The sequence below is a fragment of the Triturus cristatus genome, chromosome 3_1, assembly GCF_964204655.1.
Source record: "Triturus cristatus chromosome 3_1, aTriCri1.1, whole genome shotgun sequence".
In the NCBI taxonomy this organism is placed as follows: Eukaryota; Metazoa; Chordata; class Amphibia; order Caudata; family Salamandridae; genus Triturus; species Triturus cristatus.
In genome coordinates, this window is record NC_140583.1 from 997,718,396 (window position 1) to 997,746,072 (window position 27,677).

Genomic DNA, 27,677 nt, shown 5'->3' on the forward strand with positions numbered 1-27,677 from the left:
TGGGCAAATAAGTGTCTAAATACAGTATTAGCATCAGCAGAGGATTGCGGTCGCGTGAGTTATAGTTGCCTACAGTAACTATAACGGGGGAATTTCATTGGTTTTTTATCAGTAAAATGTCCAGCTAACTATAACATGTGTGAAACCTATGGTTTTTTCAGTGAATATATATATATATATATATATATATATATATATATCGCACCAAATTCGTTCTCTTCACAGAACAAACGGGGAACACAGCGGGTCTGCAGTCTGCAGAGATCACTTTTATTTCTTGCGGCGTGACACGTTTCGGCTAAAATGCCTATTTCGAATGCTGATCACTCAGGTGATCGCGCTGCGAGTTTAAATGAGCCTGCTGCTTCGCTCCCATTGGAGGAAACCTTGTGGTGTTACAATGCGACTACATGTCCCAGAGTTCCCCTCACTGGAAAAGCTGTCACTTGTTCTTCCATCCACCAGAGTCAATACCAAGAAATGTTCAAACATGCCCCCACAGGCACCTTCTTCCTCCACAATTCCCAATAGCCTGTAGAAATGAAGACGCAGTCTCTATGAAGCAAGTTTGTCCCAAGAACAAGGAGCACTCCTGATTCCGGTATTTATTCAATTAGGCAGTTGCATTTCCGGTTTATATAAAATAATATTCATGCTTTTCCTTACGCATTTTGAACTAAACAAAGTTCTTGATCATAGGATTCCACCAAGAGAAATGTTCGACAGGCTGAAATTGTTGCATATTATTTCCCCAATACTTATGCAATTAGTTGTGCCCTCAGGTGGCCTCTCAAGTGGGTTTTTAACTTTATGATGCATCCTGTGACAAATAGTTCTGCACAATATGTTTTTCACCCTTCAGTGGGTCAGCCTAAGACAAACCTACCAGAATTGCAAGTATTTCCCTGCGCCACTGAATCGTCCTTTTTGTGGCTGCCCCAGTTCACCCCAGTGGGACCCATTCATTTGTTTTGAATGGTGGTGCGTCCTCTCGGCTGGACGGCCGTGTTGAATATGAAGCAAGTTTGTCCCAAGAACAAGGAGCACTCCTGATTCAGGGATTTATTCATTTAGGCAGTTGCATTTTCGGTTTAAATAAAAGAATATTCATGCTTATTTACAAGCCCCTTGCGACGCGGGTGCATCACTTTTAATATGGGAAAAAGTGACGTGACTTGTAAATAAGCCCCTAAATTAGCATCCTTTGCTTGTTTCGTCTTAGCAGCTAAAGTAAAGCAAACAGTAGTATTGACAATTGGTGACCTCAATTAAAGCACTAGTATACACCGACAAAAAAAGAATATGCTGCAGCGAAAAAGACAAAACAACATACTAGAGCCTATCATATTGCTTTGTCTTTTCGAAATAAATCCAAACTTTGAAACGCTTCAACCTTCCGGATAACATGAAAATTTTGATTTCACAAATATGTGCCTACTCAAAAACCGGGACAGGCCAAATATATAGAAGTAAGCATAAAGGCTTTAGTCCTACTTTTATTTCTGGCCTGTCTCGGTTTTTGGTTCTCAAAATCTGGTCACCCTATAAAGAGTTGGAGTCAGCAGGTCTCCATCTCCTGACCGCCACCAAGGCCTAGCACCAGGAAGCTGCTCCCACTGGGCACAGTATCCTCCTCCCTCTTCTGCCTCAGGAGGGCGTTTGAGCTGGAAGATGCTGTCAGTGCTGCCACCTGGGAAGTAAATGAGGAGTGTAGCCCTGAGGTAAAGACTCACGTAGGTCTGAGTGTACGTGTTAATGTGTCTGTATCTTACCTGCCAACTTGAAAAACAATCTCACAGTGTGAGGAGGGGATGGGGCCTCGTCCCGAGAAGTATCTAGGAGGCACTTCTGAACTCCGCATGCCCCAGACTCCCCAAAAAATAAAAGCTTGCTGAGGCTGGTGTCAATGTCCTGGGGTGTTTTCACACCCCTTAATGGACGTCCGCAGTTCAAAGCCTCTTGAAAACAAGCTGGAAAACCACTTACAGTGTTTTTCAAATCGTTTTCCCTGGCACAGTGTGATATGGGCTCCTCACAGGAAGACTGTGATGGGAACCGATATCGTGTGTCATACTGTGGCACCGTGTGAGTTGGCAGGTATGCTATGTGCATGAGTGAGTGAGTGTTGGGACGTAAGGTCCCCTGCCGGGCTCTAGAGAGCATGCCCCCCTGCTCTGTGTTAGACTGCTAGGACATTGAGCATGTCATAGGCCTTTATTTTCCACCTTCTTTCTGGGCACGCTCAACTCATCTCTCTCTTGTTGCTGATTAAGCAGCTCAAAGGACTACTGTTGGGAAGGCCGTGGGAAAATCTCCAACACACCAAGAACCAGATGTAATGGAAAACAGAGAAGGATTCTGGAACGAATATCTGCATCTTCTAGCCAAAGATAAATACTGGTCAGTGTTCCAGGAATGTCTCATTGACAGGAATCAAGGCTCCACACAGCAGTGGGAGAAGATTCCTGAGTATCAGTCAGCTCCCCGGCAAGGTTGGGAGAGCTGGCGGCTGCACGTAAGAAGGAGGAACTGCCTGTTAGACCTGATATTGCCGCAGAGCATCCACATTGCATTATACATGCGGTGATAGGCTCAGGTGCCTGGTGAGTGGGAGCCGCGCATGCCACGTGGGGTTCTGAACTCTGCTAGAAGTGCTCCCTGGCTCTGCCTTGAAGCAGAAGCCAGCCCCTGTAGAAAGGAAGGCTAGGAGCAAACCCTGCAGAAAAAAAGCAATCCAGGCGAAGAGATCACAACCCAAGGACCTCCTGTGTAGGAAAAGTCCAAGGAGACCTGGAACTCTTTCTGATTCATCAAAGTACTGCCCAGGGGGAGGTTCAGCCTTGTGAGGAGTTCTATTGACCCTTCCCCATCCGCACAACTCTACCTGTGTCCCCTGTTTGCCTCCAAGAGGACTTGGAGCTTGCTTGGTGCTTCTCTCTGGACCAAGCTTTCAAAACCACAACAAGCATCCAAAATCACCCAGCTGTTTTACACCTATGTAGATTTAAATCCCCACTACATGGGAGTCTTTGTGTGAGTTTTATGTGAACAGGATTTCAGGAAAGGAAACACTAACTCTTTGCTTGCCTGGTGTAGCACATACACCTGGCTGACAAAGCTCATACTAATAAACAATAAAAGAGTATGGGAAAAATACTACAAAAAGAAGAAGGGAAAAAAAGCCAAAGCTACAAAATCAATCAAATGTGTAAAAAGAGCCCTCACTCACCAACCTAGTTGGTGACATGCTTCATCATTGGACTCCCACCAGGGGGGTCTAATACCTCCCCGTGTGCTACAATGCCTGTTTACAGCGGAGCTGGCGATTGAGTATAATGTGTGAGGTGCAAGGTGGTGTGCAAAGTGAAGTAAAAAATTTTGAGGTTTTAACCAAATCCTTTATTATGGTAAACCCGGCATTAGTTAAAAAAGGGGGTTGTAATAACTAAATACCAGATCTGGTTAGTTAACCCTTAATAGTGAAAAGAATAATAAAAATTGGTCAACATGTTTCTGCCTTTTTGGGGGTGTTCACCAGGCATTCATCAGGACCCTACTGCCCCGGTGGTATGCACACACTAAGGTGCACCCAGCCGTTGGCAGCAATGCTTAAAAAACTCACGGTTCTTGTTACCGGAAGGCTTCAGGATTTCTGAAGAAAAAGTGTTTGAAGCTACGATCAGCCTCACATCATGGACCCAGGAGGGGGGTGCGCACTTGTAGTCACACTTTCATCAAAGCGCTGCACCCGCCGGAACACCTAAAGATCCCTCCAACTTGGGTCCCTACGGTGGTGTACTTTGCACACCACCTTGCACCTCACACATTATACTCAATCGCCAGCTCCGCTGTAAACAGGCGTTGTAGCACACCGGGGAGGTATTAGACCCCCCTGGTGGGAGTCCAATGATGAAGCATGTCACCAACTAGGTTGGTGAGTGAGGGCTCTTTTTACAAATTTGATTGCTTTTGTAGCTTTGGCTTTTTTCCCTTCTTCTTTTTGTAGTATTTTTCCCATACTCTTTTGTTGTTTATTAGTATTATCCTAGGGGGACCAAGAGTGTGTTTTTTGACCCTCTCTCTCTTGTTGTTTGATTCTGACAAAGCTCATAGACAGTGGGTGATTGATTGTTGAGAGCCCTTTGATAAAGTCAATACACAGTCGCTTTTCAAATTCTCTAGGCAGAGATAGATTATTGAGAAAACAAACCTGTTGTTAAAGGACATGTGTTGTGTCTTATTGGTTATGAAAACACTTTCGCAAAGCCTCACAGGAGAGCTCTGCTAATTGTGGGAAACCCATATTACATTGCATGTTTTTTTTCTATGTTAATTTATTTCTTTTTATGTGTAGTATATAGCTGTGTGCAAAATAAAGTACTTTTGCTTTTTACAAGTTAAACCACTGGATGCAATGGTACCATTATTGTGTGCTAATTTTGTCTCTGAGTCTTGAGTTTCTGGCCACCTTCTTCTATGCTTTGTTACCTTGAAAGTCAAGAGCTAAGTAGTTACTCGGTGCTCAATTTTGGATCTGTCTGTCTAGACGTCAAGCAACAGATCAGATCCTGTGATGGTCCACAGCCACACTATTTGCTGCGCATGACACTTCTTGAAATATTATATCTCAGTAGAAATTGTGGGGGAAACAGGTAACAAGGGCAGGAAATTGATGAACACAGGTCCCGGTCTATGGCCTCTGCTTAATTATCCGGTCTCTGGACTATTTGACACCCTGGTAAGTGGGAGCCACCACAGAGAGCAATGGGAAACAAGGATATATATTAACAACATGCAAAATAAATTACACTTGTAAATGATTATAGAGATCAGTTTCACCTTCCCAATTGAGGAAACAAAGCCAGGGATATTTCCATCAAATAGACCAGGCCGTGATGGTAAGGAGATAAAGGAGATAGTAGATTACAGGAAATAGGAGCCAGGGGTAGAAGACAGCACTCTGGCTAAACTCCAAGAAATAGGACAAGAAGAACTAAAGGAGACAGATGAGAGAGAGGGACCACAAGAACAAAATAAATGCAGAGGCGAAAGGGAAAGGCTGGGTGTGAACTGAGTCACCAAGCGGAGAATGACCTATCGATAAGAAGCCTCCTTCAACACAGTTCTGCCTAAGCTCACCCGGAAGTGGAACAACAGTTCATTGGTCACCATCTTGCAACAGCTAAACGTTTATTTTGAGTAATGGTCAATGCAGCAATTTGAGAAAAGGAACCACGGGGGTAACGTCTGCCTCCTAAAGGCTGTGATTCCCCAGTATATTGCAGTCTCCATTCTTGCAGCACATAGATTTGCTGAAATCTGAGATCTGCGAGGATTCTAGATCCTAAAACTCTCAGCTTTTTATTTTAGACATGGGCATGGCACATTTGAATGGTAATGTGAGTGACCCGAGGACACCAGAGATTAAAGGCTCCCATTCAAACTCACTTGTCCCTTATTGCCTGGTTATTCCACAATGGGGTGTGTGTGTGCCATCATTAGCCTTCTCAGGTATATTCTGGCTAACCCTACTAAAACTGGCCAATCCATGACACAATATGGGAAGTTTTACACGTTTCCCTATTTGACAACTTTATGGTTAAACCAAGCATGATGATAACACATTACTGACATTTTGTTGGCCTTTTTTGATAACATTCTAGCTATACCTTGCACAGCAGTGTCAATTTCTTGACATATTCTGGACATTATTAAAATAATGACGTCTGTAACTGGAAACTGAGTGGATAAAAATTATAGTGAAAAGAAAGAGAGCCTACAAGAGGCAATAAAGATGTAATCAATACAAATAATATGTTCTGAATCTTAGAAGATATCCAGTCATCTATGACATCCAGACAGCTTTTCTGGGCGAGAGCACCAGTTGCACATGTCACTTTAAGATATTTGAGTGTCATCAGTGGGCAGGTGGAGGAACAGACCAGGGATGGCGCAAGTCCATACAGCCTTCTGTAGACTTGTCACTGAGGAGGGTCATTTGGAAAGACCTAGTGGGAAGCATGGTTCAGGTGAACAGACGTACCGGATTTCCCTGGACAGTCCTGGTTTTCAGAAGACTGTCCGGGTGTCCCAACACTTTTCTTAATTTTAGGTAAATATCCCGGTTTTTGGGACAATGGTCAGGTCATTCGCAAAGCAGAATTGGAAGTTATATGCTCTGTTTACAACGTCTGAAGACTGAAAGTAATGTATCTGTTTCTGTCAGGCAGCACAAGACAGAGATGGCTGCAGACTTCCTGCAGAGAGGAGAAAGGGTGGGTAGGAGGGCAGGGGGAGCCCAGGGTGGAGGTGGTCCTGCCGTATATTTGTATGCATTTATATATATATATATATATTATCTACTGGCGGTCGCCAGTAGATAGTTATAGTTAGAACCGTGTTTCCATAGGAAATCTGAAAATTCTATTTTGAATAACTTTGGCACCGGTTGACGAATCCTCGCGAAATTTTCAAAACTAATGGGGCGCTCCGCTCAGCTCCTACCCTGAAAGTCTCGGGGGGATTCGTCAAGCGGGGGCCGAGAAAAAAGGGGGGTCCCAAAACGCGTTTTCCATATGCATTTTCCCATAGGACCTTTAGTCGAAGGTAGAGCCCGAACGGCTGAACAGAATTACTTGAAATTTGGCAAAGAGGTAGTCCTCAGGTCAGGGATGTGCCTTTTGCATATATGGAGTCAATCTGTTCAGTAGTTCCTGAGAAAATTGCAGTTAAAGCACATAAATATCTATAGCCGCGCACCGTGCGCGCACCCTAACGTGCGCGAGCGTAATTCTAATTGGTGGTTACATGTCAGTCAACGTTCGAATCGGTCGAAATCAGGAAGTGTCGGCCGCCATTTTGTTTGTTTTGAGTGCAAGAGTGAAAAAGGAAGGTGGCGAACGTGAAAAGGGGGCAGGGTAGAGAGTTCCTGACCCCCTAGCCTTTGTCAGGGGGTCCCTGAAGGACCCCGAAGGCAGAAAAAAACATTTTAATTTTTTTTTTTAAATCGCGGGGTGCGCGCACCGTGCGCTCACCGTGCGCACACTGTGAAAAACCATCAAAAAAAAAATAATTTAAACGTAGTTTATTGTAAAATAAATATATAAAAAATATAATAATAAATACATAACTTAGCATTTAAAAAACCATACAAATTCACTGAAAAAACCATAGGTTTCACACACGTTATAGTTAGGAATTAGCATTTAAAACACCTTGCAAATTCACTTAAAAAACCATAGGTTTCACACATGTTATAGTTAGGTGGACATTGAGATAACTATAACTCGCGCGACCGCCACTCTATCACAAGGATGATGTCATCAGTGATGCCACTGACCATGTCATGAGTGATGTAATGTGTGACGTCATGAGCAGAGGATTGCGGGCGCGCGAGTTATAGTTATCTCAACTAACTATAACGGGGGAATTTCATTGTTTTTTTACGAGTGAAATGTCCACCTAACTATAACATGTGTGAAACCTATGGTTTTTTAAGTGAATATATATATATATATATATTATCTACTGGCGGTCGCCAGTAGATAGTTATAGTTAGGACCGTGTTTCCTTAGGAAATCTGAAAATTCTATTTTGAATAACTTTGGCGCCGGTTGACGAATCCTCGCGAAATTTTCAAAACTAATGGGGCGCTCCGCTCAGCTCCTACCCTGAAAGTCTCGGGGTGATTCGTCAAGGGGGTGGCGAGAAAAAAGGGGGGTCCCAAAACACGTTTTCCCCATGCATTTTTCCATAGGACCTTTAGTCGGAGGTACAGCCCGAACGGCTGAACAGAATTACTTGAAACTTGGCAGAGAGGTAGTCCTCAGGTCAGGGAAGTGCCTTTTGCAGGTCTGGTGTCAATCTGTTCAGTATTTCCTGAGAAAATAGCATTTAAAAGCATATAAATATCTATACGCGCGCACCGTGCGCGCACTGTGCGCGGACCGTGCCGTGCGCGAGCGAAATTCTGATTGGTTGACAGATGTCAGTAAACATTCGAATCGGTCGAAATCAGGAAGTGTCGGCCGCCATTTTGTCTGTCGCACTGAAAAGGGAAGGTGGAAAAAAGGTGGAAAACGTGAAAAGGGGGCATGGAAGAGAGCTCCTGACCCCCAAGCGTTTGTCAGGGGGTCACAGAAGGACCCCCAAGGGTGAAAAAAACATTTTATTATTTTTCAAAAAAATCACGGCGTACGCACACGGTGCGCGCAGCGCACCGTTTGCCAAAAGCGCGCGCACTGTGCGCGCAGCGCACGGTGCGTCCACGGTGCGCGCACGGTGCGCGCACGGTGAAAAACCTTGAAGAAAAAAAAAATATTTATAAATACATAACTTAGCATTTAAAAAATCGTGCAAATTCACTTAAAAAACCATAGGTTTCACACACGTTATAGTTAGGAATTAGCATTTAAAAAACCTTGCAAATTCACTTAAAAAACCATAGGTTTCACACAGGTTATAGTTAGGTGGACATTTCACTCGTAAAAAACCAATGAAATTCCCCCGTTATAGTTAGTTCAGATAACTATAACTTGCGCGACCGCCACTCTATCACAAGGATGATGTCATCAGTGATGTCATGAGTGATGCCATTGACCATGTCATGAGTGATGTAATGTGTGACGTCATGAGCAGTGGATTGCGGGCGTGCGAGTTATAGTTATCTGAACTAACTATAACGGGGGAATTTCATTGGTTTTTTACGAGTGAAATGTCCACCTAACTATAACCTATGTGAAACCTATGGTTTTTTAAGTGAATTTGCAAGGGTTTTTAAATGCTAATTCCTAACTATAACGTGTGTGAAATCTATGGTTTTTTAAGTGAATATATATATATACACATGCACACGTGCCTAGTGTGTGTGTATGCACATATACAAACAAACATACATTTACATGCCTATTGGGCGTGTGTGTATATGGATATATGTGCATATATTTACAAGGCTATGCAAAAAAGGGACATGCTAGATCTAGAAGTAAGACTAAAGGCTTTAGTCCTTCTTTATGTCTGGCCTGTCCCGGTTTTTGCTTCTCAAAAACTGGCCACCCTAAGCATGGTCAGCTTGCATGTGCAACCCTAATACCCCTGGTCGAAAAGGCTGCTGGCTGGGGACACACATGGGCCAGTTTTAGAAATTGTTTACATTGTAGGACTTCATCTGCCTGTTTTTGGTGCCCGTTCTCATGCACAGAATATTGATAATGAGCCCACCAAGGTCTTTAAGTGGGCCAGGTCCCTTCGGGTCTCAGACCGGTTAGTAATTAAAAACAGACATTGAAAGGGGTCACCTTTCAGACCCTATATTCATGTCCTTAACTTTCCTGGCAAATAACACTGCGCAATTTCCGAAAAATTACTGGGAAAAATGTTAAAGTATTCCATTTCAGTGACTTAGTTTGTGTTTATAGTTTACATGTTTTACCTAATATTGCATCAAAATTGGGGTTATGTGGCACTCTAAAGGGATCCCAAAAATGTATTTTACGTCTTTAAGCCATGGACTTAATTACATACGCCACAGCCCTTTTAGACACCCCGACTTGTTGCATCCCACCTAAACCTCTGAGCCCACCTGGGCAGGTGCAGCAGGAAGTGTGTCTGTCCTGCTCTATTTCTGGCGGACCTTAACGTTGAGGCCCCAGGGAGCTGCTGCTGAGCCGCTCAATTGCCCCCCTCCCCACAGCATCCCCCTGGGTGAGACAGAGAGGTCCAAAACAGCTTCCTTCGTCATGGGGAGGGCAATGGCCCGCCCATAGTCCATTTACATGCCCAAACAAGGTATGGACCACTCCTGACCGCCTATAGTCAGGGCATTAAGAGCACCTTATTATGCGGTTGGGTTGACTAAATTATGTGGCAAAAAAGGAAAATGACGCAGTGGAATGCGGCACATTTTGTGATAGTAGTATTTCATGGTTTTGACATTTTTACACATGTTGACACTGCTTGAGAAGAGGTTTCACCTCATCCGCACCAGCTTAACACACAAACACAGCATTAAGCTACAGACAACCATTTGTGATGGGCCTTCCACTGCATGTCAACACACATCAGGAGTTTTTAGCAACGTCTAATGTGTTTGAGCTAGAAACACTTTTTTATAGTTAATCAGCAGATTATGCAGCAGATGATAGATCATGTGGCAGTTCCATAAAAATGTGAATAATGCCACTGCCGCAAACACAACATTCCAGTGGCCATGCCTACAAGGTATCCATCTTAGCGGATCCCGGTCACTGGGAGACACTTCCTGGGCTGCGGTGACATCACTTCCGCCCAGAGGCTTCTCTGTGCTTCGAAGGGCAATGGGTGATAAACGCAGGCCAAGACAGCAGAGAATTGCAGCCTGTCTGCCACCTGCTGCCCACCATGTGGCGGTGGACTGGCATCACCATGATCTGACCCACTCAGTGCTACACTGGCTCGCTGGACTCTGAAGCCTCTGCCAGCTACCCGTGGCTGGCACTGCCTGCCAGGACCGGACTGGGAACTGAAACCAGCCCTGGCAAACTGCTTGGCCGGCCCCTGGGCTGGGGGGTGGAGGGGGAGGTGGGGATGGGGGTGCGGCCGAGCTGTTTGCTAGGGCCGGTTTCAGACGATTTTGTTAAAGGGGGCAGAGATTGGTGGCCCCCCTGTAACAAAAACAGCCCGCAGGGGCCCAAAACCATCCCCCACCCTGGCGGCCCAACAGGGAAACACCCGTTGCCCAATACGGCCAGTCCGGCCCTGCTGCCTGCCCTTTTTCCACTGTTGCCATCCTCACCAGCCAGGCAAGACTGGAGCCTGGGAGGGCAGACTCACTTCATTCTGTTCCCTTTAATCATAAGAAACAGAGGCAGAAATCAGTGGGCCTTCTTCACCCTCCTTCCAGGCCTGCAGAGTGCTCGTATTTCATGCAGGGCTAATGCACACCCACCAGTGAAATGTCGCTGTGCGTCTTAATGACGAGTATTATCATTGTCCACAGCAATGGCGCCTATTTGAACATGAAAGGAAAAGCGCCCCTGCCAGAGTCCAAAAATCACTTCAATCATCCGGCGCGTGCCTGCTAGACCAATGCTTGAATATACATGTGCCAACGCGCCTCCTGTCAGTCATGGCTCAGCTGGGCTTAAACTCTGAATCAAGGGGGCATATTTGCAATGAAATGTCGGAGCTCGGTGCTGCGCCAAATTTGGCAGCGCCGCTTCCGACATTTCCAAAATGCAGGCATGCGGCATATTTACAAGACGGCGCACCCCAGTGTTTTCCTTAGCGCTGACACTAAAATTAGCTGTCTAGCGCCAATGCAGGCATCTTTGCACCATAGTGCAAGGGTGCCTGCGTTGCAGGGAATGATTGTTTATGTACAGGAAGGTAAACCTTCCTGCACATAAACAATCATTAATGGAATGCAACACACACAGAAAAAAAAACTAGGAGAAATAAAAGTATGTCTCCTCGTTGCGCCATTCTAATGCCTGCTCTTGCATGTTGTTAGTTTTTGGGGCTGCGTCAGATGTACACATCTTTGTAAATCTGGGGCAGAGTCAAAAAGCAATAGGTGTTGCAGTGAAATGCCCACAGCAACATCCATTGCCCGCCCTTTTAACTCAAAGTGATGTGTGTAAATGGGGCGTATTTACAAGGCAACGTTAAGCCACAAAAAGTGGCTTAATGCCGCTTTGTAAATATGGAGATGGGCATAGCACCGTGACGTTCTGATGGTGCTAGCAGCTTGTAAATATACCCACAAGTGTGCATGGATGATTGTGCGGAGCAGCTTCCCTGCAGCATGCTGCATGCACTCTGGCAATTGCTTCATATCATGTAATGGGGTTAAAAAGGATTCGGAGGGGGAGGAGCCTAGCGCGCAACCAAGATGGCCGCGTAGGTGCGAGGCTCCCGAGGACCTCCGCGACCTCCTACATTTATCCTGTCTTCATCCTGATTCGGTTGAGGGGACTGTGTTGGTGAACCTGAGCTGAGGTGGTACCCGTTTTCCGTATTTCAATCGGACCCCGTGTGCCGTGCTGGGCATCGATTGAAGTCTGCGGCCTGCTCCTCTCCTGACCCCGGACTAGAGTTGGGGGGTGATCCAGTGGAGAAGTGAACAACAACGGCGGGACGAGCCTGGCGAGTCGCGTACCCCACACTTTCACTTTCGCTTTTGAGCCCTCTTGCCATTGTCGCGAGTAGGATCACGGCCCTTCTGTGTGTGGTGGTTGCCTCGCTGGGGGACCCTGCCTGCCCTGCGGGGACCTGCTCCACCTTTCTGAGGTGACCTCTGGGGTCCTTGGCCTCGACTGTTCGCTCTCCGCGGTCGGACTCGTGGGTGTACGGGATACAGGATGACGGCGACGAAGCAGGATGGCGAGAGGCCAAAGGCCAAATCGACCCGGCGTGGCGCTGCAACTCAAGCCAACATTATGGATCGCTATACCCTGCCGAAGGGTTCTCCCGGCGGGTCGCATAAGTCCCCTGAGTGCCCCGCAGATGCCCCGGATTTGCCGACGGATCTGACTTTGCAGGACATCATGGGCGCCATCGCGGAGATGAAGTGGGTCAACAATTTGATACCCTGGCGCACAAACTCGACGCGGTTCTCATCGATGTTAACCTTGTCAGGGCAGATCTATCCAAGACAAATGACAGGGTGGATTCTTTGGCTCACACCGCGTCGGGCCACACGACTGAGGTGGCGGCCCTCCAGACGGAGGTACGTCGGCTCCGGCAGGCCAGTGCGCTCACGGATCGGCGACTGGAGGATTCCGAGAGTCGGGCCCGGAGGAACAACGTTCGCATTATCGGGGTGCCAGAGGGACTGGAGGATTCGGCGGCGGATCTCTTTGTGGAGGATCTGATTTCTAATCGTCTGCAGCCTCGAGGTTTGAGTAAATTCTTTGCGGTGGAGAGGGCCCATAGAGTTCCTGGTGGCAAGCCGAAGGTCGGAGCTCCCCCGCGGCCTCTTATTGCCCGTATCTTCAACTTTCGGGACAGGGATGCGATCTTACAAGCTTCTAGAGTGCAGGGGCCGCTTAAGCTGGAGAACGTGGAGGTGAACTTCTATCCTGACTTTACTCAAGCGGTCCAGAAGCAGAGGCTGGGTTTCATGGGCGTTAAGCGGCGGCTCCGAGATATGAACTTGAAATACGCCATGCTTTTCCCGGCCAGACTGCGTGTGGAGTCCGAGGGTCGCTCTCATTTCTTTGACCGTCCGGAGATGGCCGGGGACTGGTTGGACACTTTGCCTAGGGGACATGATCGAGAGGGTGTGGGGGCCGCGGGAGGAGAGTGCCCACTGGACCGGGCCAGCGGTATTGATACTGGGGCTAATTCCTGATGATGCCACCTTTCGGCTGTGCTCAGGGTTTCTTGACTGTCGTGCTTTGCTCCCCCTCCCGTGGAGGTTGTGGTGTGTCTCGAGGGGGTTCTCTTTCCTCCTCTAGGGGGTCTTTGTAGTTTAGTTCATGCAGGGGCGACAGGCACACTGCAAGTTGGGGGGGCTGTTGGGCTCATGCAGGGGTGCAGGGAGGGGGGAGTTTTGTTTGGAATGTTGGGTTGGGGTTGGGTATTGTTTGTTTGTACCACAAGGCAGACATATTGTTGTGTTCTATTCAAGGTGCTCTCTGGGAGGGGACAGATTGGTTTTGGCTGTGATGGGGGGTAGGGGACTGAGACTTCTTTCCTGGAATGTTAACGGACTGGGGGACAGGATAAAACGGGGGGTGGTCCTGCAGTTCTTAAAACGGATTTCACCTGATATTGTGTTCTTGCAAGAAACACACCTTATTGGTAACTCCTTCTGTGCTATGAATAGGCGGGGCTATCGCCTTGTGGCCCATTCGGGCTTCACCTCTGGTTCGAGGGGTGTGGGCATTATGGTTAAAACCTCGCTCCCGTTGGAGGTTGACGAGGTGCTCCATGATGACAGGGGGCGATATACGGCTCTGGTGGGTAGATGGGACGGTAAAGTAGTTGTTTTGGTTTCTGTTTATGTCCCGCCGGGGTTGCAGACGACTACTTTTGCTGATTTGGGGCGCCTTCTTCTTGGGCTGCCGGAGGGTATCTTAGTGGTTGGTGGGGATTTTAATGCTGTGGTCTCCGGAACTGAGGATCGTCACCCACCCAGGGATCTCCCCCGGGCCCAAACTTGGTTGTCTGGCCTCTTAGATACCCTGGGTCTGGTGGATTGTTGGCGGCTAAAACATCCTGCGCAGGTACAATACACCTTTCATTCCGGGGCTCATGGTAGTCTTTCGAGACTTGATTATGTTCTGATGCCAGCGGCACAGGCGGGGAGGGTCGGGGAGGTGCGGCATCTTGCTCGGAGTATTTCAGACCACTCCCCTCTCTTGTTGCACTTTGATATTGTCCCGGGGATGGAGGGGAGGGTGGTCCCGATCAACCCCTAGTACCTGCGTAATCCCGCGATTCGCGCAGATTTGATTAAATCCCTTGAGCAATATTTTGGAGATAATGTGGGATCAGTGTCGTCTGCTGTTTCTCTGTGGGAGGCGTTCAAAACGGTACTCCGGGGGGAGGCCCTGTCCCTCATTTCCCACTCCAAGAGGTGTGAGCGGGAGGAGGTGACCCGTATCAAGTCTGAGATAACTGAGTTGGAGGGGGACCTGGATTGTGGTGTCACGGACGACAAACTGCATGCTCTCAGGATCAAACAAGCGGACTACAAGGCCCTAGTCACCGAGGCGGCAAGGGGCCTGAGTAGGGAGCAGCAGGGGCGACTGTATGATATGGGTGATAAAGCTGGAAAACTGATCGCGTGGCTGGATAAAAAGGAGAGAGCGAGTCGAGTTGTTCCGCTGGTTGAGAGAGTGGAGGGTGTGTATGTTACTGATCCGGGTGAAATTGTTGATTGCTTCGCAGAGTATTTTCGCGGGGTGTATTCCCCGGTATCTTCTCGCTCGGAAGAGGATTCCCGCGACCTGCTTAAAGATATTGCGTTGCCTTCCCTTTCGGAGGAGGATAAATCGTTGATGGACGCGACTCCGACGTCTGAGGAGATCGCTCTGGCCATACGTTCAGTCGCCTCTGGCAAGGCCATGGGTCCTAATGGCCTTCCCATTGAATTGTACAAATTGCGGCCGGATACATTGGCGCCGCATCTTCGTAATATGTTCCTCGCGGCCCGGGCGGCGGGTTCCCTCCCGCTGGACCAGCGTCTAGCCACTATTGTGGTTATTCACAAGGAGGGGAGGCCGCGTGATCGGGTCACTTCTTACAGGCCCATTTCGCTTTTGAATGCGGAACCAAAAATTCTGGCCAAGGTGCTGGCTAATCGGCTGGTCAGCGTGGTGTGCGACCTGATCCATCAGGACCAGTCCGGTTTTATCCCTCATCGCAACACCGCGCTTAACCTGCGGCGTCTGCATGGGGTGCTCTCGAGGGTTCCGTTCATACGTGAGCCAGCCATTTTGGCGTCCCTGGACACCACTATGGCATTCGACACGCTTGAGTGGCCATATATCTGGGCGACGCTGGAGAAGTTTGGGTTTGGCTAGGGATTCATTGGCTGGGTGAAATTGTTGTATTCCGGACCGCTAGCCCAGGTGGTGGTGAATGGTAGAGTGTCGGCTCCTTTTGAATTGGGTAGGGGCACGCGACAGGGTTGCCCGCTGTCGCCGCTCCTCTTTGCGCTCGCCTTGGAGCCCCTGGCGGAGTGGCTGCGGTGGCACCCTTAGATTCGTGGTCTCCGATGGACTCCTGAGTATGAGGATCGAGTCTCTCTCTACGCGGATGATATTCTTTTGTATCTTGCTTCCCTGCGTGAATCGTTGATTGTGTTAGTGGATGCGCTGAATTCCTTTGGCCGTAACTCAGGCCTAGTCATCAACTGGGCTAAATCCTGTGTATATGTCCTCTCAGGGGAGGCCCCTATCCTCCCGCGGGGTTGTCCTATCCAGGTTGCTCAACAGGGATTTAAGTATCTGGGTATTTTTCTGGACTCTGCGGCCCGATACACGCAGAACCTACTCCCCCCCTCCAACGTTTGAAGGCGGATGTGGCGCGTTGGAGGCGCTTGCCGCTCTCGCCGCTCGGCCGGGCGGCGCTGTTTAAGATGATGTCGTTGCCACGGTTTTTATATGCCTTGTAAAACACGATGGATGTCGTTCCGGCTAGTTACTTTCGGGAGGTGGAGGGTCTGCAACGCCAACTGTTTTGGGATGGGAGGCCGCGGATCGCCCTCGCGAAGCTGACGCTCCCGTGGTACGATGGGGGGGTCGCCCTCCCCGACATCAAACGTTATTACTGGGCCTCCCAGCTGGCTGCGATAAACCACGGGCTTTATGGGCCCGCCCTGAATCCGGCTTTTGAAATGGACAAATTGTTGTTGCCGGGTGGCGACTACAATCGTGCGCTCTACTCTAGATCGCTCGACGCACGTTTGACTGGTCCGACACGGGTCGCGGTATGGGTGTGGCATGCAGCAAACTCGGCGATGGGGTGGAAAGATCGGTTGACCCGGGCGACGCCACTGTATGCCTCTGAACGACTGGGTTGTTTGTGGACGACGAAAGGCTTCGAGAAGTGGGACACGATTGGCATTAGCAGGGTGGGCGATCTTTGGACGAAGGGGGGATTTAAAGCGTTTGATGTGCTGAAAGCGGAATACCAGTTGCATGACAGGGAGTACTTCCGGTATGTACAGGTTCGCCACGCGTTGTCTTCCGTGTTCCCGGAGGTCGCGTCCATCCCGGAGTGCTCCCCCTTGGAGGATAGAGTGCTAGATGGGCATGTACCGGATGGCACTATCTCATTGATCTATAAAAAGCTCATCAACGATCGCTCGGGACTGCTGGCCGCCCTCCGTGAGGCATGGGTCGCTGATGGATTGGAGCTGGACGACGAGGATTGGGTATCTGCGGTGGCCTCCCCGAAAGAGGTGGCCATACCGGCCCGCCTTCGTTTCGTCCAGCTCAAAATACTCCACAGGGTTTACGTTACGGGACCGGGCCTGATGCGCATAGGATACGCGGTGGATGGGATGTGTAAGCGTGGGTGTGGCATGTTAGGGACCTTCCTCCACATTTTGTGGGAATGTCCGGAGGTGACTCGATTCTGGCGTGGTGTGCATGAGGTGTTGCAAGCGGTCACGCATGTTGCGCTGCTCCCCGAGGCTAGGAGGTGTCTGCTGAATGTGTGGGAGCCGACTGATTATACGGTGACGCAAACGTGGTGGGTGACATTGGGATATATGGTGGCCAAGCGTGACATAGCACAATTGTGGGGCTCCCAGAGGTCACCCACGATTTCGGTATGGAAGGAAAATATGGATTGGTGTATGTTCCGAGAAAAGGTTGTGTATGTGGCGAGAGGTAAGCCTGGGAAATGGGTAAAGGTGTGGGGCCCCTGGAACTCCTACCGCGGCGGGATCTGTACCCCGCCACTGATGCCCGACCTGGCGGCGGCCCTGTCTCCCTAGTCTGCACATTCTCTTGATTCTGTGTTACCGTAACCACTTTGTTTCTGCCCCTGCCCTTCCCCCCCTCTTATTCTTGTAGGTTGGTAGAGCCCTCCCGAGGGGAGCACATACTGTTGCCTAGATTTTTGCCGCCTTGTGGGTTTGTTTCTCGTTTTTTCATTTAAAATGAAACCGCCATTTGGGATGTTTGGGCAATGTGGCCGCAAATGATTTTTTGATCTGTGGGACTTTTAACTGCTTGCTGCTTGTGTTTATGAATATGTTTCATGGTCTCACTGTCTACTAGCGGCCGGCCTGAAGGTTGTAGGCCCATACTTGTATATCTCTTGAAATCTGTAATAAAGGTTTCCAAAAAAAAAAAAAAAAAAAGGATTCGGAATGGAAGGTGGCCAGCCTCACACTTGGCCTATCTCAGGGGCCCCACTGACTTGAGATTCAGTCTTGGGAAACATCTGAATGTAAGCAGACATGAAGAGTCACACCACGACAGGGGGTGCTTGATCATCCTTGAGAGAAGGCAATAGAGAGTGAGTTCCTGTCATCCCATTGTGTCGGGTTGTAGTCATGTCCTGGGACAGAAAATAGTTGCACAGTTTTCAGAGCCTCATCTACAGGGCCAGACTGGCCGAAGCGGGCACCGGGCGTTTCCCCGGTGGGCTGCAAGGTTGGGGGCCTGTTTCAGGCCCCTAGGGGGCTGTTTTTGTTACTGAGGACCGGCAATATCAGCCCCTTTAACAAATTCGTCCGAAACCGGCCCTAGCAAACCGGCCAAGCAGTTTGCCAGGGCCGGTGTCGGTTCCCAGTCCGGCCCTGCTCATCTAGAAGAAAATGATGCATCGGGCACCGCAAGCAATTTAGCTGCACCGTGCTGCGTCATTTTCAAAGCACAGGGAAGTGTCATATCAACAACATTATGATGCATCACTGTGCTTTCCCTTGCGCTGGCGCACAATTGTTGGCCATGTGCCAGGACAGGCACCCTTGCATCATTTTGCAAGGATGCCTGCACTGTGGGGATGTTTGTTTTTGTGCAGAAGGGACACCAATTAATGGCATTGTCCTCTTTCTATCTGCATAAAAAGAAGAAAAATATAGGAGAAATAAAAGTATTTCTCTTCGCTGCGCCATTCCTATTCCTCCCCTGGGGAGGCGTAGGATTCTGATGCATTCCCAGTTTCACAAAATGTTGTAAATCTGGGAATACGTCAAGTTCCATGGTTGTTGCAAGGGAACACCCACAGCAACGCCCATGGAATGCCCCTTTCATGCAAAGTAATACGTGAAAGGGCCCATATTTACAAGGCCATGTAAAGTCGCACAGGGGGACTTTACTTGGCCTTGAAAATATGGGCAGGCCCGCTGCCAGTGCGTCACAAAAAGTGACGCACCAGCAGGACAATGGACTTGTAAAGAAGCCCCTGAGCGGGAAACAGCACGGCGTAGGACCTGTGGGCAGCAGCCTGGGAGCGCAGCTGGTCCTTATCACGATCAAGCACGTGCCTCTCTGTTTTCTGCTGTATTCTGATCCTACCTTGCAGTAGGAATTAGTGGTTTAAAGATCACCAAGTGCTGATTTGTCAATTCCCGTCCCCTATGACGCCCCAGAGGGAATTCGATTTGCATTTAAATGCACATTGCCAGTCTTTGAGCGCATGCTCTGCAGCTCTTGCTACAAATGTTTTCTAAATGAGGCACAGCCTCTGCTTGTGAGTTATACAACTTTGGCAACATATTTCAAAAAGCCTTTTCTTATTACCTAACCAACTCCCAGAATGAACCCCCTGATAATAATAAGAAATACTTCATGAAAACTCTGCATTCTCCATTACTTGTGATCCGCAAACGGGGGGCACTTTTTTTGGGCTACCTGCACCTGTTCTGGGTCTCAACCTAACCCTAAAACAATGCCTAATTTGAGCTGGTGGTTTCCCGTGCTTAGCATCGGAACTTATTCATCAACACCAGCGCTTTTCATGAGCATCAGTTAAGGACACATTCATTTATGGGGAGATTAATTGATTGCCCAGAATCACAGGATGTTGAGCCAACATTGAGACTTGAACCTGGTTCCCCAGCTCTGAAGTCGACAGCTCTGGCCATTATACCACATCCTCTCCCCACTGTCATAGTTAGTTGGCTCTGTTTAAGATGGCGCTAATAGGAGAAATGGGCTGGTGCAAGCTGCCTCCTGGCGAGAACCCCGGCACTTATTTTTTATTTTACAAATTAAACCACTGCCCTGAAGGGAAGATGTAAAAAACGCTTGGCGCCTCTCACGGGACGCCTCTGAGAAGCTGTCTCTCCCCATTGCACACAAATAAAGAGGTGTATGGTGGATGTCCAAGCCGCTTTTTAGGTCTCGCCTGAGCCAGCGCATGCGCTGCCTGCGAGACATTTAGTAAGGGGGTTTTCAAAGTGCTACCAGAGGCTTTTGCTGGCCTCAAGCTTGCGGTCACGCGCGTGTGCATGGGCGCAGCCGCCATGTGGGTTTGTGTCATGGCTCATTAAGCCTTGCGTGCCTCTCTCCGCTTTGCTTGCGCTTCAATTCCCTCCCCCTCCCCCAACACAGATCGTGTTACCACTCACGTGTTTTTTTTTAATTTCGGTTTAGCGCGCGCGCACACAACTTTCTTCCTCATTAAGCAGAACACTTTCGCTTTCCCGCGTCACTTTCAGGGCCGCACCAACCCGCCCCCCTCTCTTCCTCATTAAACAGTTCCCGCGTCACTTTCAGGGCCGCGCCAACCCGCCCCCTCTCTCTTCCTCATTAAGCAGAACACTTTCGCTTTCGCGGCCGCCTCACTTTCAGGGCCACGCGGCCAATGCTTGTTTTGAATGTAAGGCTTACTGCTGCATCGGAGTTTATCGGTAATACGTTTTCTCTTTCTATGGAATCTCAAGCAATGAGACTATATTCTTTTGGGATTATGTCACTTGACCACGCAACACCTCCCTGTCACATGATGGCATCAGCTGACTGCTCTGCTGGTTGTCTGTCATTCAGGGAGGCTCGTAGTGGCTGCGGTCCGTGGTCTACATTGTGGAAGGTGAACCAGAGCAGGGGTCAGGTGCACGCTTCAGGGCACTAGATAAGTAAGGGAGTCTGCACTTATGCAGTGCTTGAAGGTTAGACCTTGCCGGGCTTAGAGTTTAGGAGGCAGGATGGGCTGCCCAGACACTGCAGTATTGCTGCAGATTTGTAGACACTTTTCATGTTCTATTTTTATGTTAAAACTGTTTGATAAAGCCACCAATATTGATGTAACCTAAGATAAACCACGATGGACATTGTACTTCTCGACCGGGCGTTTGTCCACGCATATAATAGAGAGGCCGGTATTAATTTGTTAACAAGAAGTGGCCAAGAAACTAGAACCGTTATGCCAGCCTGGTTCTCACCCTTAAAATACTTCGTGCATCGCCTGCCACTGTGCTGCGGACTCTATTCCAAAGTGGCGCCCTCCCTTAATCCCTCTTCCGACAGTCAAGGTAGATTTTGGCTGATAGCTCTCATGGGTTATTAAGGTGTCGGATGTGTTGTGATTGTAGAATGTCGTAATAACTGCTACAACTACACCTAGTCGGATTGATCATTATAGGATGCCGATTCTCATGCAGTTATCTTCTTATTTGTATTCTGATAGATGTGTTTTTGCTGACCTCGTCATACGTCCAGTACTACGCATACAATAATGTAAAGAACACTGACACTTGGCCTCAGGCTCTTCAGGTTTATGATTAAAATGTATATATTTTAAGGGACTTCTTTATACGATTAAACTGTATAGGATGAGATTCACTTAAGTGCCATGAATGAGGCATTAGCAGCGTAATAACGTGTGCTACACAAATTCCAGTGAGGTAACATTAGACTACCCCTGTCTTCATGCTTGTGTTGGAAGTTTTTAGGTGTTGTGTGATATATATATATTTTTTTAAGCCATATCTGAAACTTTTCCAGTTCAGGGCATTTCTGGACAAAGGAGGCTGTTTATTTCCACTGTGTCCAATTCTACACCAATCATAGAATTCAGAGTGACCTTTCGTTTTTCTTGAATTTAAATAATTTGAACAAACGTTTAATAGCATGTGAGCGTAATGGAACATACAGAACATGGCAAACATATTGATGTTAATTAACTCTCTGGCCACAGTCTGACAGTATTGGGATTCAGCGCCACTGTGTTCTAGGACATGACATTCTAAACGTTTCATTCACTAAGCCAGATACTAGTTGAGTTTTGTGGGGAGCCAATTAAAGTACGTGAAGACAGAGTATAAATGTTTATGAGAGGAATATGGGCTGTATTACTCGAAGAGTTGATAAAGTTTGATGGAATCTGAAATCGCCCTGGGTGCTTTAAATACCAACGTAATTTAAGAGCAGCAAATATATATACTTTTTATACTTACGTAAAAATGTTTAGACCTACAAATTCTTGAGCTCATTCTTGCATTTGAGCCTTTGGACTACAGTTCATTCCCACGTGGGACACTATGAGTCACTGTTGAGGATATTTAAGGCTTAACAAACACGGACATCGTTTTAATCCCAGAGGTGGGACCAGAACCAGAGCAGGTACTATCTTGTCACAATTATCTAATTTGTACACCTCCCCTACTTAACGCCTGAATCTGGCTTTGCATGTCTTTATTCACACTCCAAGTACACACGTTCATCCTGCTGGACTTTGACATGTCCTTGCGAACCTGTCCCTGCATCCACACAGTTGTTTGGCTACGTCTTCTACTGCACCTACTCAGAAAGATATTATTTGCTTGTATGATGGAAGACCTAGTGTTAAATATTACTCTTGCAGCCAGAGGAACCATACATTACTCTGATGTGTCTGATGCCAACGATGGAGGGTGAACGCCAGGCTCCAGAAAGTGGGTTAGAGTTAGTTTCCCCTATAATTGAACGAGTGTTCCGAAGTTTCCAAGGGAATAATCTGGCATTGTGGATTGTTTTAAATATATACTTTCTTTGTCTGAAGATTTTAAAACCACAGATGGCACTAACAGTGTTATTAACAAGAACATTCTGTCTCCTGTTATAAGGGAGCCTTCAACATTGAACTCTCCCCTTGTCTGGCCCACAAGAGAGATAACTTTAGTGTAATGCTACTTCTGTGAGACATGTAATAAGTGTAAGCACAAATTGCATTTCTGTTAGCCAAAGTGAACTATGCCTTAGCTACTGTACAGCACGCTGAACAGTATACCACTGCTATGGATGCAGGACATTTAATAAGTTGTTGACTATTACTCCGATCTGTAGTGAAGAGCATAGTGATTCACAGATAGGAATTATACATTGGGGCCACCTAGCAGCTTCATACAAAGAGTCCTCAGAGTCTTTCTTCTAAAAGCATTGTGCTGTACCACAAAATGATTGCACAGTCTACCTGAATGAGCCCCCACTAGAACAAGCATTAGCATAGCCAATATGTCTCGCCTTTGGGACCCTATAAGTGTTTAGCCATGCAAGGATATTGTGCTGCATAACTAAATAATTATAAGGTCCCAAAAGCGAGACCTATTGGCTATGCCAATGCTTGTTTCTGTTTGCTTGTATTTCTGCACGTGTGTCTGTGTTTTTGTCAGCCTCCCAGTCCGATCTTCGCTTGCTTCCTGTTTCTTTTTATTTCTTTCTGCCTGTGTCTTTGGTAGTGACTCTGCTTGTCTTTCCGTGGGTATGTTTGATGCGTTGCTTGTCTGGCCACAAGTCTATCTTCCAACCTGCTCGACTTCCGGTGCGCCTCTGTCTCCCTGTTGGTCGTCTTACTTTGTGTGCTTGTGTATCTATTTCCCTGCATGTCTCTGTTGGTATTTCTTCGTGTGTGTCTGTCCCTTAATTAGCCGGTCTGCCTACCTGCCAGCTTTTCCTTTAGAGTGTGTGTGTCTGCCTCACTGTCTGATTGTTTTTCTGTATGTATTTGTCTCAGTGACTCTTTGTCTTTCTGCATGTGTCTGATTCCCTGCCTGGCTGTCTATCAGTCCTCTGGCTGCCTTTCTGTGAGCTTGTTTTCCAGCGTGCTTCTGTCTCTGTTTTCCTATCGCCATGGGTCCTAATGTATGCAAGGAACTCCCCCTGCACCCTCTACGCTAGGTAGTCAAGGGCAGCCATTATTTCGGGTTCACTGAGCCCCTTACACCCTATGTCCCCGTGCCACTGCACCAGTGATAGCTACGCCCCCGCTTGCTTTTGGCTCGCATACCTCTCTTTCTGTACCTGTGTCTGTCTGCCTCTCTTTGAGCTTGTCTGCCTGTTTCCCTTTCTGCCTGTCTGCTTTTCTTTCTGCACATGTGGTTATCTTCCTTCTTTTCTTTCTGCTTAACTCATGTCCTGTATGTCGATATGTCTCTTTCTGCCTACTATCTGATGGTTGACGTCCTGTGGCTGTTACAATTCCAAGGACGTGGGTACACTTGTGAAGACCCTTGCATCTGTTAGTGTCACACTCCAGTTAGGAAGCCAGGGAGCGCAATTGGGAAACATCTACCTTACGTGACACAAAAAACATCCTGGCCGTAGCGGGCATCGGGCATTTTTCATGGGGGCTGGAAGGGTGGGTGCCTGTTTGGTGGGGGGGGGGGGGGGGGGGGTGTTACTGGGGGCAGTTTAGCAGCAGTGCTGCAATATTGCCCCCCTGTAACAAAAGCAGCAGCGGTGCTTCACACTTGCATCCCCATTTGTTCTTGCTCTAGGCAATGCTTATGGTAATATCAGAGAAATCAACATTGTAAACCGGCCCACTAGCCCATATCACAGCCCCAACAACTGCTTAAAACCAGCCCATGCACTGATCTGTCAGACCAGCCCATCTGGCACTGCCGCAGTGCCCTATAGGTCACTTGGACTCTGGCTTTACAGGACGTAGTGGGCAACCCCTGATCAGTGGCGTACCGAAAGTTCAAGGCCCCCCCCCCCCCTGCAATATACACGGAGGGGCCCCCGCTCCGGATTTATTCCGGAGCGCTCAGGCATAAGTACTGTGCAGAGGGGGCCCCCTGCAGCTCAGGGGGCCCCGCACCAAGGGAAATGCGGGAGCCAGTGTTACGCTCCTGCCCATGCCCCTTATTAATAGGATTCTATTCTGGGGCAGTTAAACTATCTAGATGTAGTGTAGTGTGGGGCAGTTTTGAAGAAGCTCCCCTCCCTTTTTTTTTTTTAATAGAATCTGTGTGGAGTGTGTGTGCGGGGTTGTTAGTGGCTTTCCTAATTTCTAGCGGCCTCGGGGGTGGGGGCGCAGCTCACCTGCACCTCATGAGCTCCGGCGCGCGCTCCTCCGCGCTGCCGAACTCTTGTTAATATTCTGCAGGGCCGTTGCTCTCGCCGCCTGGATTTAATTAAGTCTTCTGAGCTGCTCTTTGGCTTGGATTTAGAGGCAAAGGGCAAGGGATGAAAGCTGTGGCCTTAGGCAGGGAGTGCGCATGTGTGCCGCTTTAAGCCTTCCTGTACATATATACCAATCCCCCTCCTCTCCCCCTCCCCCACCCTCCCTGAGCACCCCTTCCATGTGGCGATGAGGTGTTCCCGCCCCCGGGCACTCACTCTTTTCATGGGTTGATGCTGTGCACCGCCACCTGAGCACACCTCGCAAGGGGTGTTGGGTATACCTACCCCCTCCTCGCTCCTCCGTGGGGTTATGAGGTGTGCCCGCCCCTCATCAGGAGTATAGTGCTCCTGGTGTCCACCCTTTTCCTAGCGATTGGCATTTACCTGCTCCAATCACACCTTCCATGAGGTGTGTGGTATACCTGACTTCTAAGTACACCGTCCATGAAGTGCAGCATGTGACCAGGCCAACCTCAGCACACCTGCCGCCCAGCACATCCTTTTCAGTGATGTATGAAAGTCTTGAATTATATGCTTGCTTTATCTGCACTCGAGACATACACCTCCATGTGTTAGGTGGACACCTTCCATTCCTCAGTGCACGCCTATGTTTTGTGGGGTGCAGTGCTTAATTTGTAAAATAATAAGTGCCAGGGCCCTGACCATGGCCACTGCAGCTTTCACCACCCATTAGCCCATCATCACTGACAAAACAACGACTAACCATCTCTCTCACATGCAAGTGCGACAGTTAAGATTATTCCAGGTTCCCAAAGCTAAAGGAATAGCTGGGTATGCAAGTATTAGTAATCTTTAATGTATACTGTATTTACAAAAAAAGTTGTTCTGCTCATCTCTAAATTAGATGAGCAGCGCCACCATGTGGCAGACTGTCCTAAGTGCAATGTTGACAATTAATTGCTGCTGAGCATTGGAAACCAATTAACTCTGTCTCAAATTAAGCACTTGGGTGCGCCTACTCAATCAGGCTCATCTTCCATGAAGTCAGTGGTATAACTGGTCTCCCCCAAGCACATCATGGAGCGGCAATGCTGTATACCCGTCCCAAACAAAACACAACTTCCATAGACTGTGCGATATCCATGACCCTGCTAAGAGCACTTTATATTGTAATTATATTCATATAGTGCTTACTACGACTGACAAGGCGTTGAAGCACTTTTCCGCGAGCAGCACACTACTCCAGAACAGAAAAAGGATTAGTGGTGAGTTAGTATAGGGAAATATGTGTTCATTTGAGCAGTAGACATGCAAGTCTGTTAGCTGGGTTGAATAGGATAATGGAGGGATAGAAGAGGGAAGAGTCCTATTTGGGATGTCATAGTGGTAAGATGAGGCTTGGGATGAGTAAAAAGAGAGATGGAGGAGGGACGAGTCTCTATAAAGGGAGTAGGGAAATCATATTAGTAAAATGAGGTTTGGGATGAGTCAAAAGAGGGATATAGGGGAAGAATCTAGAAAGGGTTATTTGCAGATCACAGTAGTAGAATGAGGTTTGGGATGAGTCCAAGAGTGGAGGTAGAGGATATATTGAGAGAGGTATAGGGTGAGACAGAAGGACAGCAGTGCATTGCATAGTCAAGAAATTTTGTTTCTGCATGATTTTTTCTCTTCTTCTGAAGTAGGTGTAAAGGAATGCATTTATAAATACAAAACAACATAGAAAGGGTTTACATGCATTTGTTTCTTCTTCTTCTACAGTAGGAGTAAATTAATACATATATAGATACATAACTACATAGAAAGGTTATACATGCATAAGTGAGATAATATATTGATATTTAAAGTTATATTGTATAAACTCAGCCTTTCAAGTGTAGCTGTACTTGAGGTTAAATTATTAATAATATTTTTTTCAATATTTCAATAGTGAAGCACTTGTTAAATAGTTATGATCATATTTACATATTGTGATAGATGAATAAAAACAGAGACCCCTGGGTATGCAATCAAATAACGTATATGAAAACATGTTAAGCATAGAAGAATATATATACATTTCCTATAAGCAATGTACAAACTCAGACTTTCAAGTGTTGCTGTACTTGAATGTAAAATATATATATATATGCTTTTTCATTTTAATTCTATCTTTTCCTCAATATTTAAACAGTGAAGGACCTGTAGATAAATAGTTATGATAACATTAACATCTTGTGTTAGATAAATAAAGACCCATAAGCATCTAATACAATAACTTATATGAAAAGTATGCAGTGACCTATAAACATGTTCATATATATATTCACTGAAAAAACCATAGGTTTCACACATGTTATAGTTAGCTGGACATTTTACTGATAAAAAACCAATGAAATTCCCCCGTTATAGTTACTGTAGGCAACTATAACTCACGCGACCGTAATCCTCTGCTGATGCTAATACTGTATTTAGACACTTATTTGCCCATATCTTCTTCCATTAAATTTTAGCTATACATATATTACAAATATTTTTTTTTCATAAAGACACATATGTCATCAGCAGAGGATTACGGTCGCGTGAGTTATAGTTGCCTACAGTAACTATAACGGGGGAATTTCATTGGTTTTTTATCAGTAAAATGTCCAGCTAACTATAACATGTGTGAAACCTATGGTTTTTTCAGTGAATTAGCAAGGTTTTTTAAATGCTATTTCCTAACTATAACGTGTGTGAAACCTATGGTTTTTTCAGTGAATTTGTACGTTTTTTTAAATGCTAAGTTACTTTACGCCATTTGTGGCGTGCGCACCCACTTAACGCAGTTCGTTCCGTGCACGGTTTTTATCAACTTTAATAAGCCCTGTACATTTGGTGGCCTGCGGCCACCAAAAGCACAGGGGGTGGGGTAAGTGTGGATAGTGTTTTTTTTATTTTTATTTTTTTACCGTAAGCGTACGG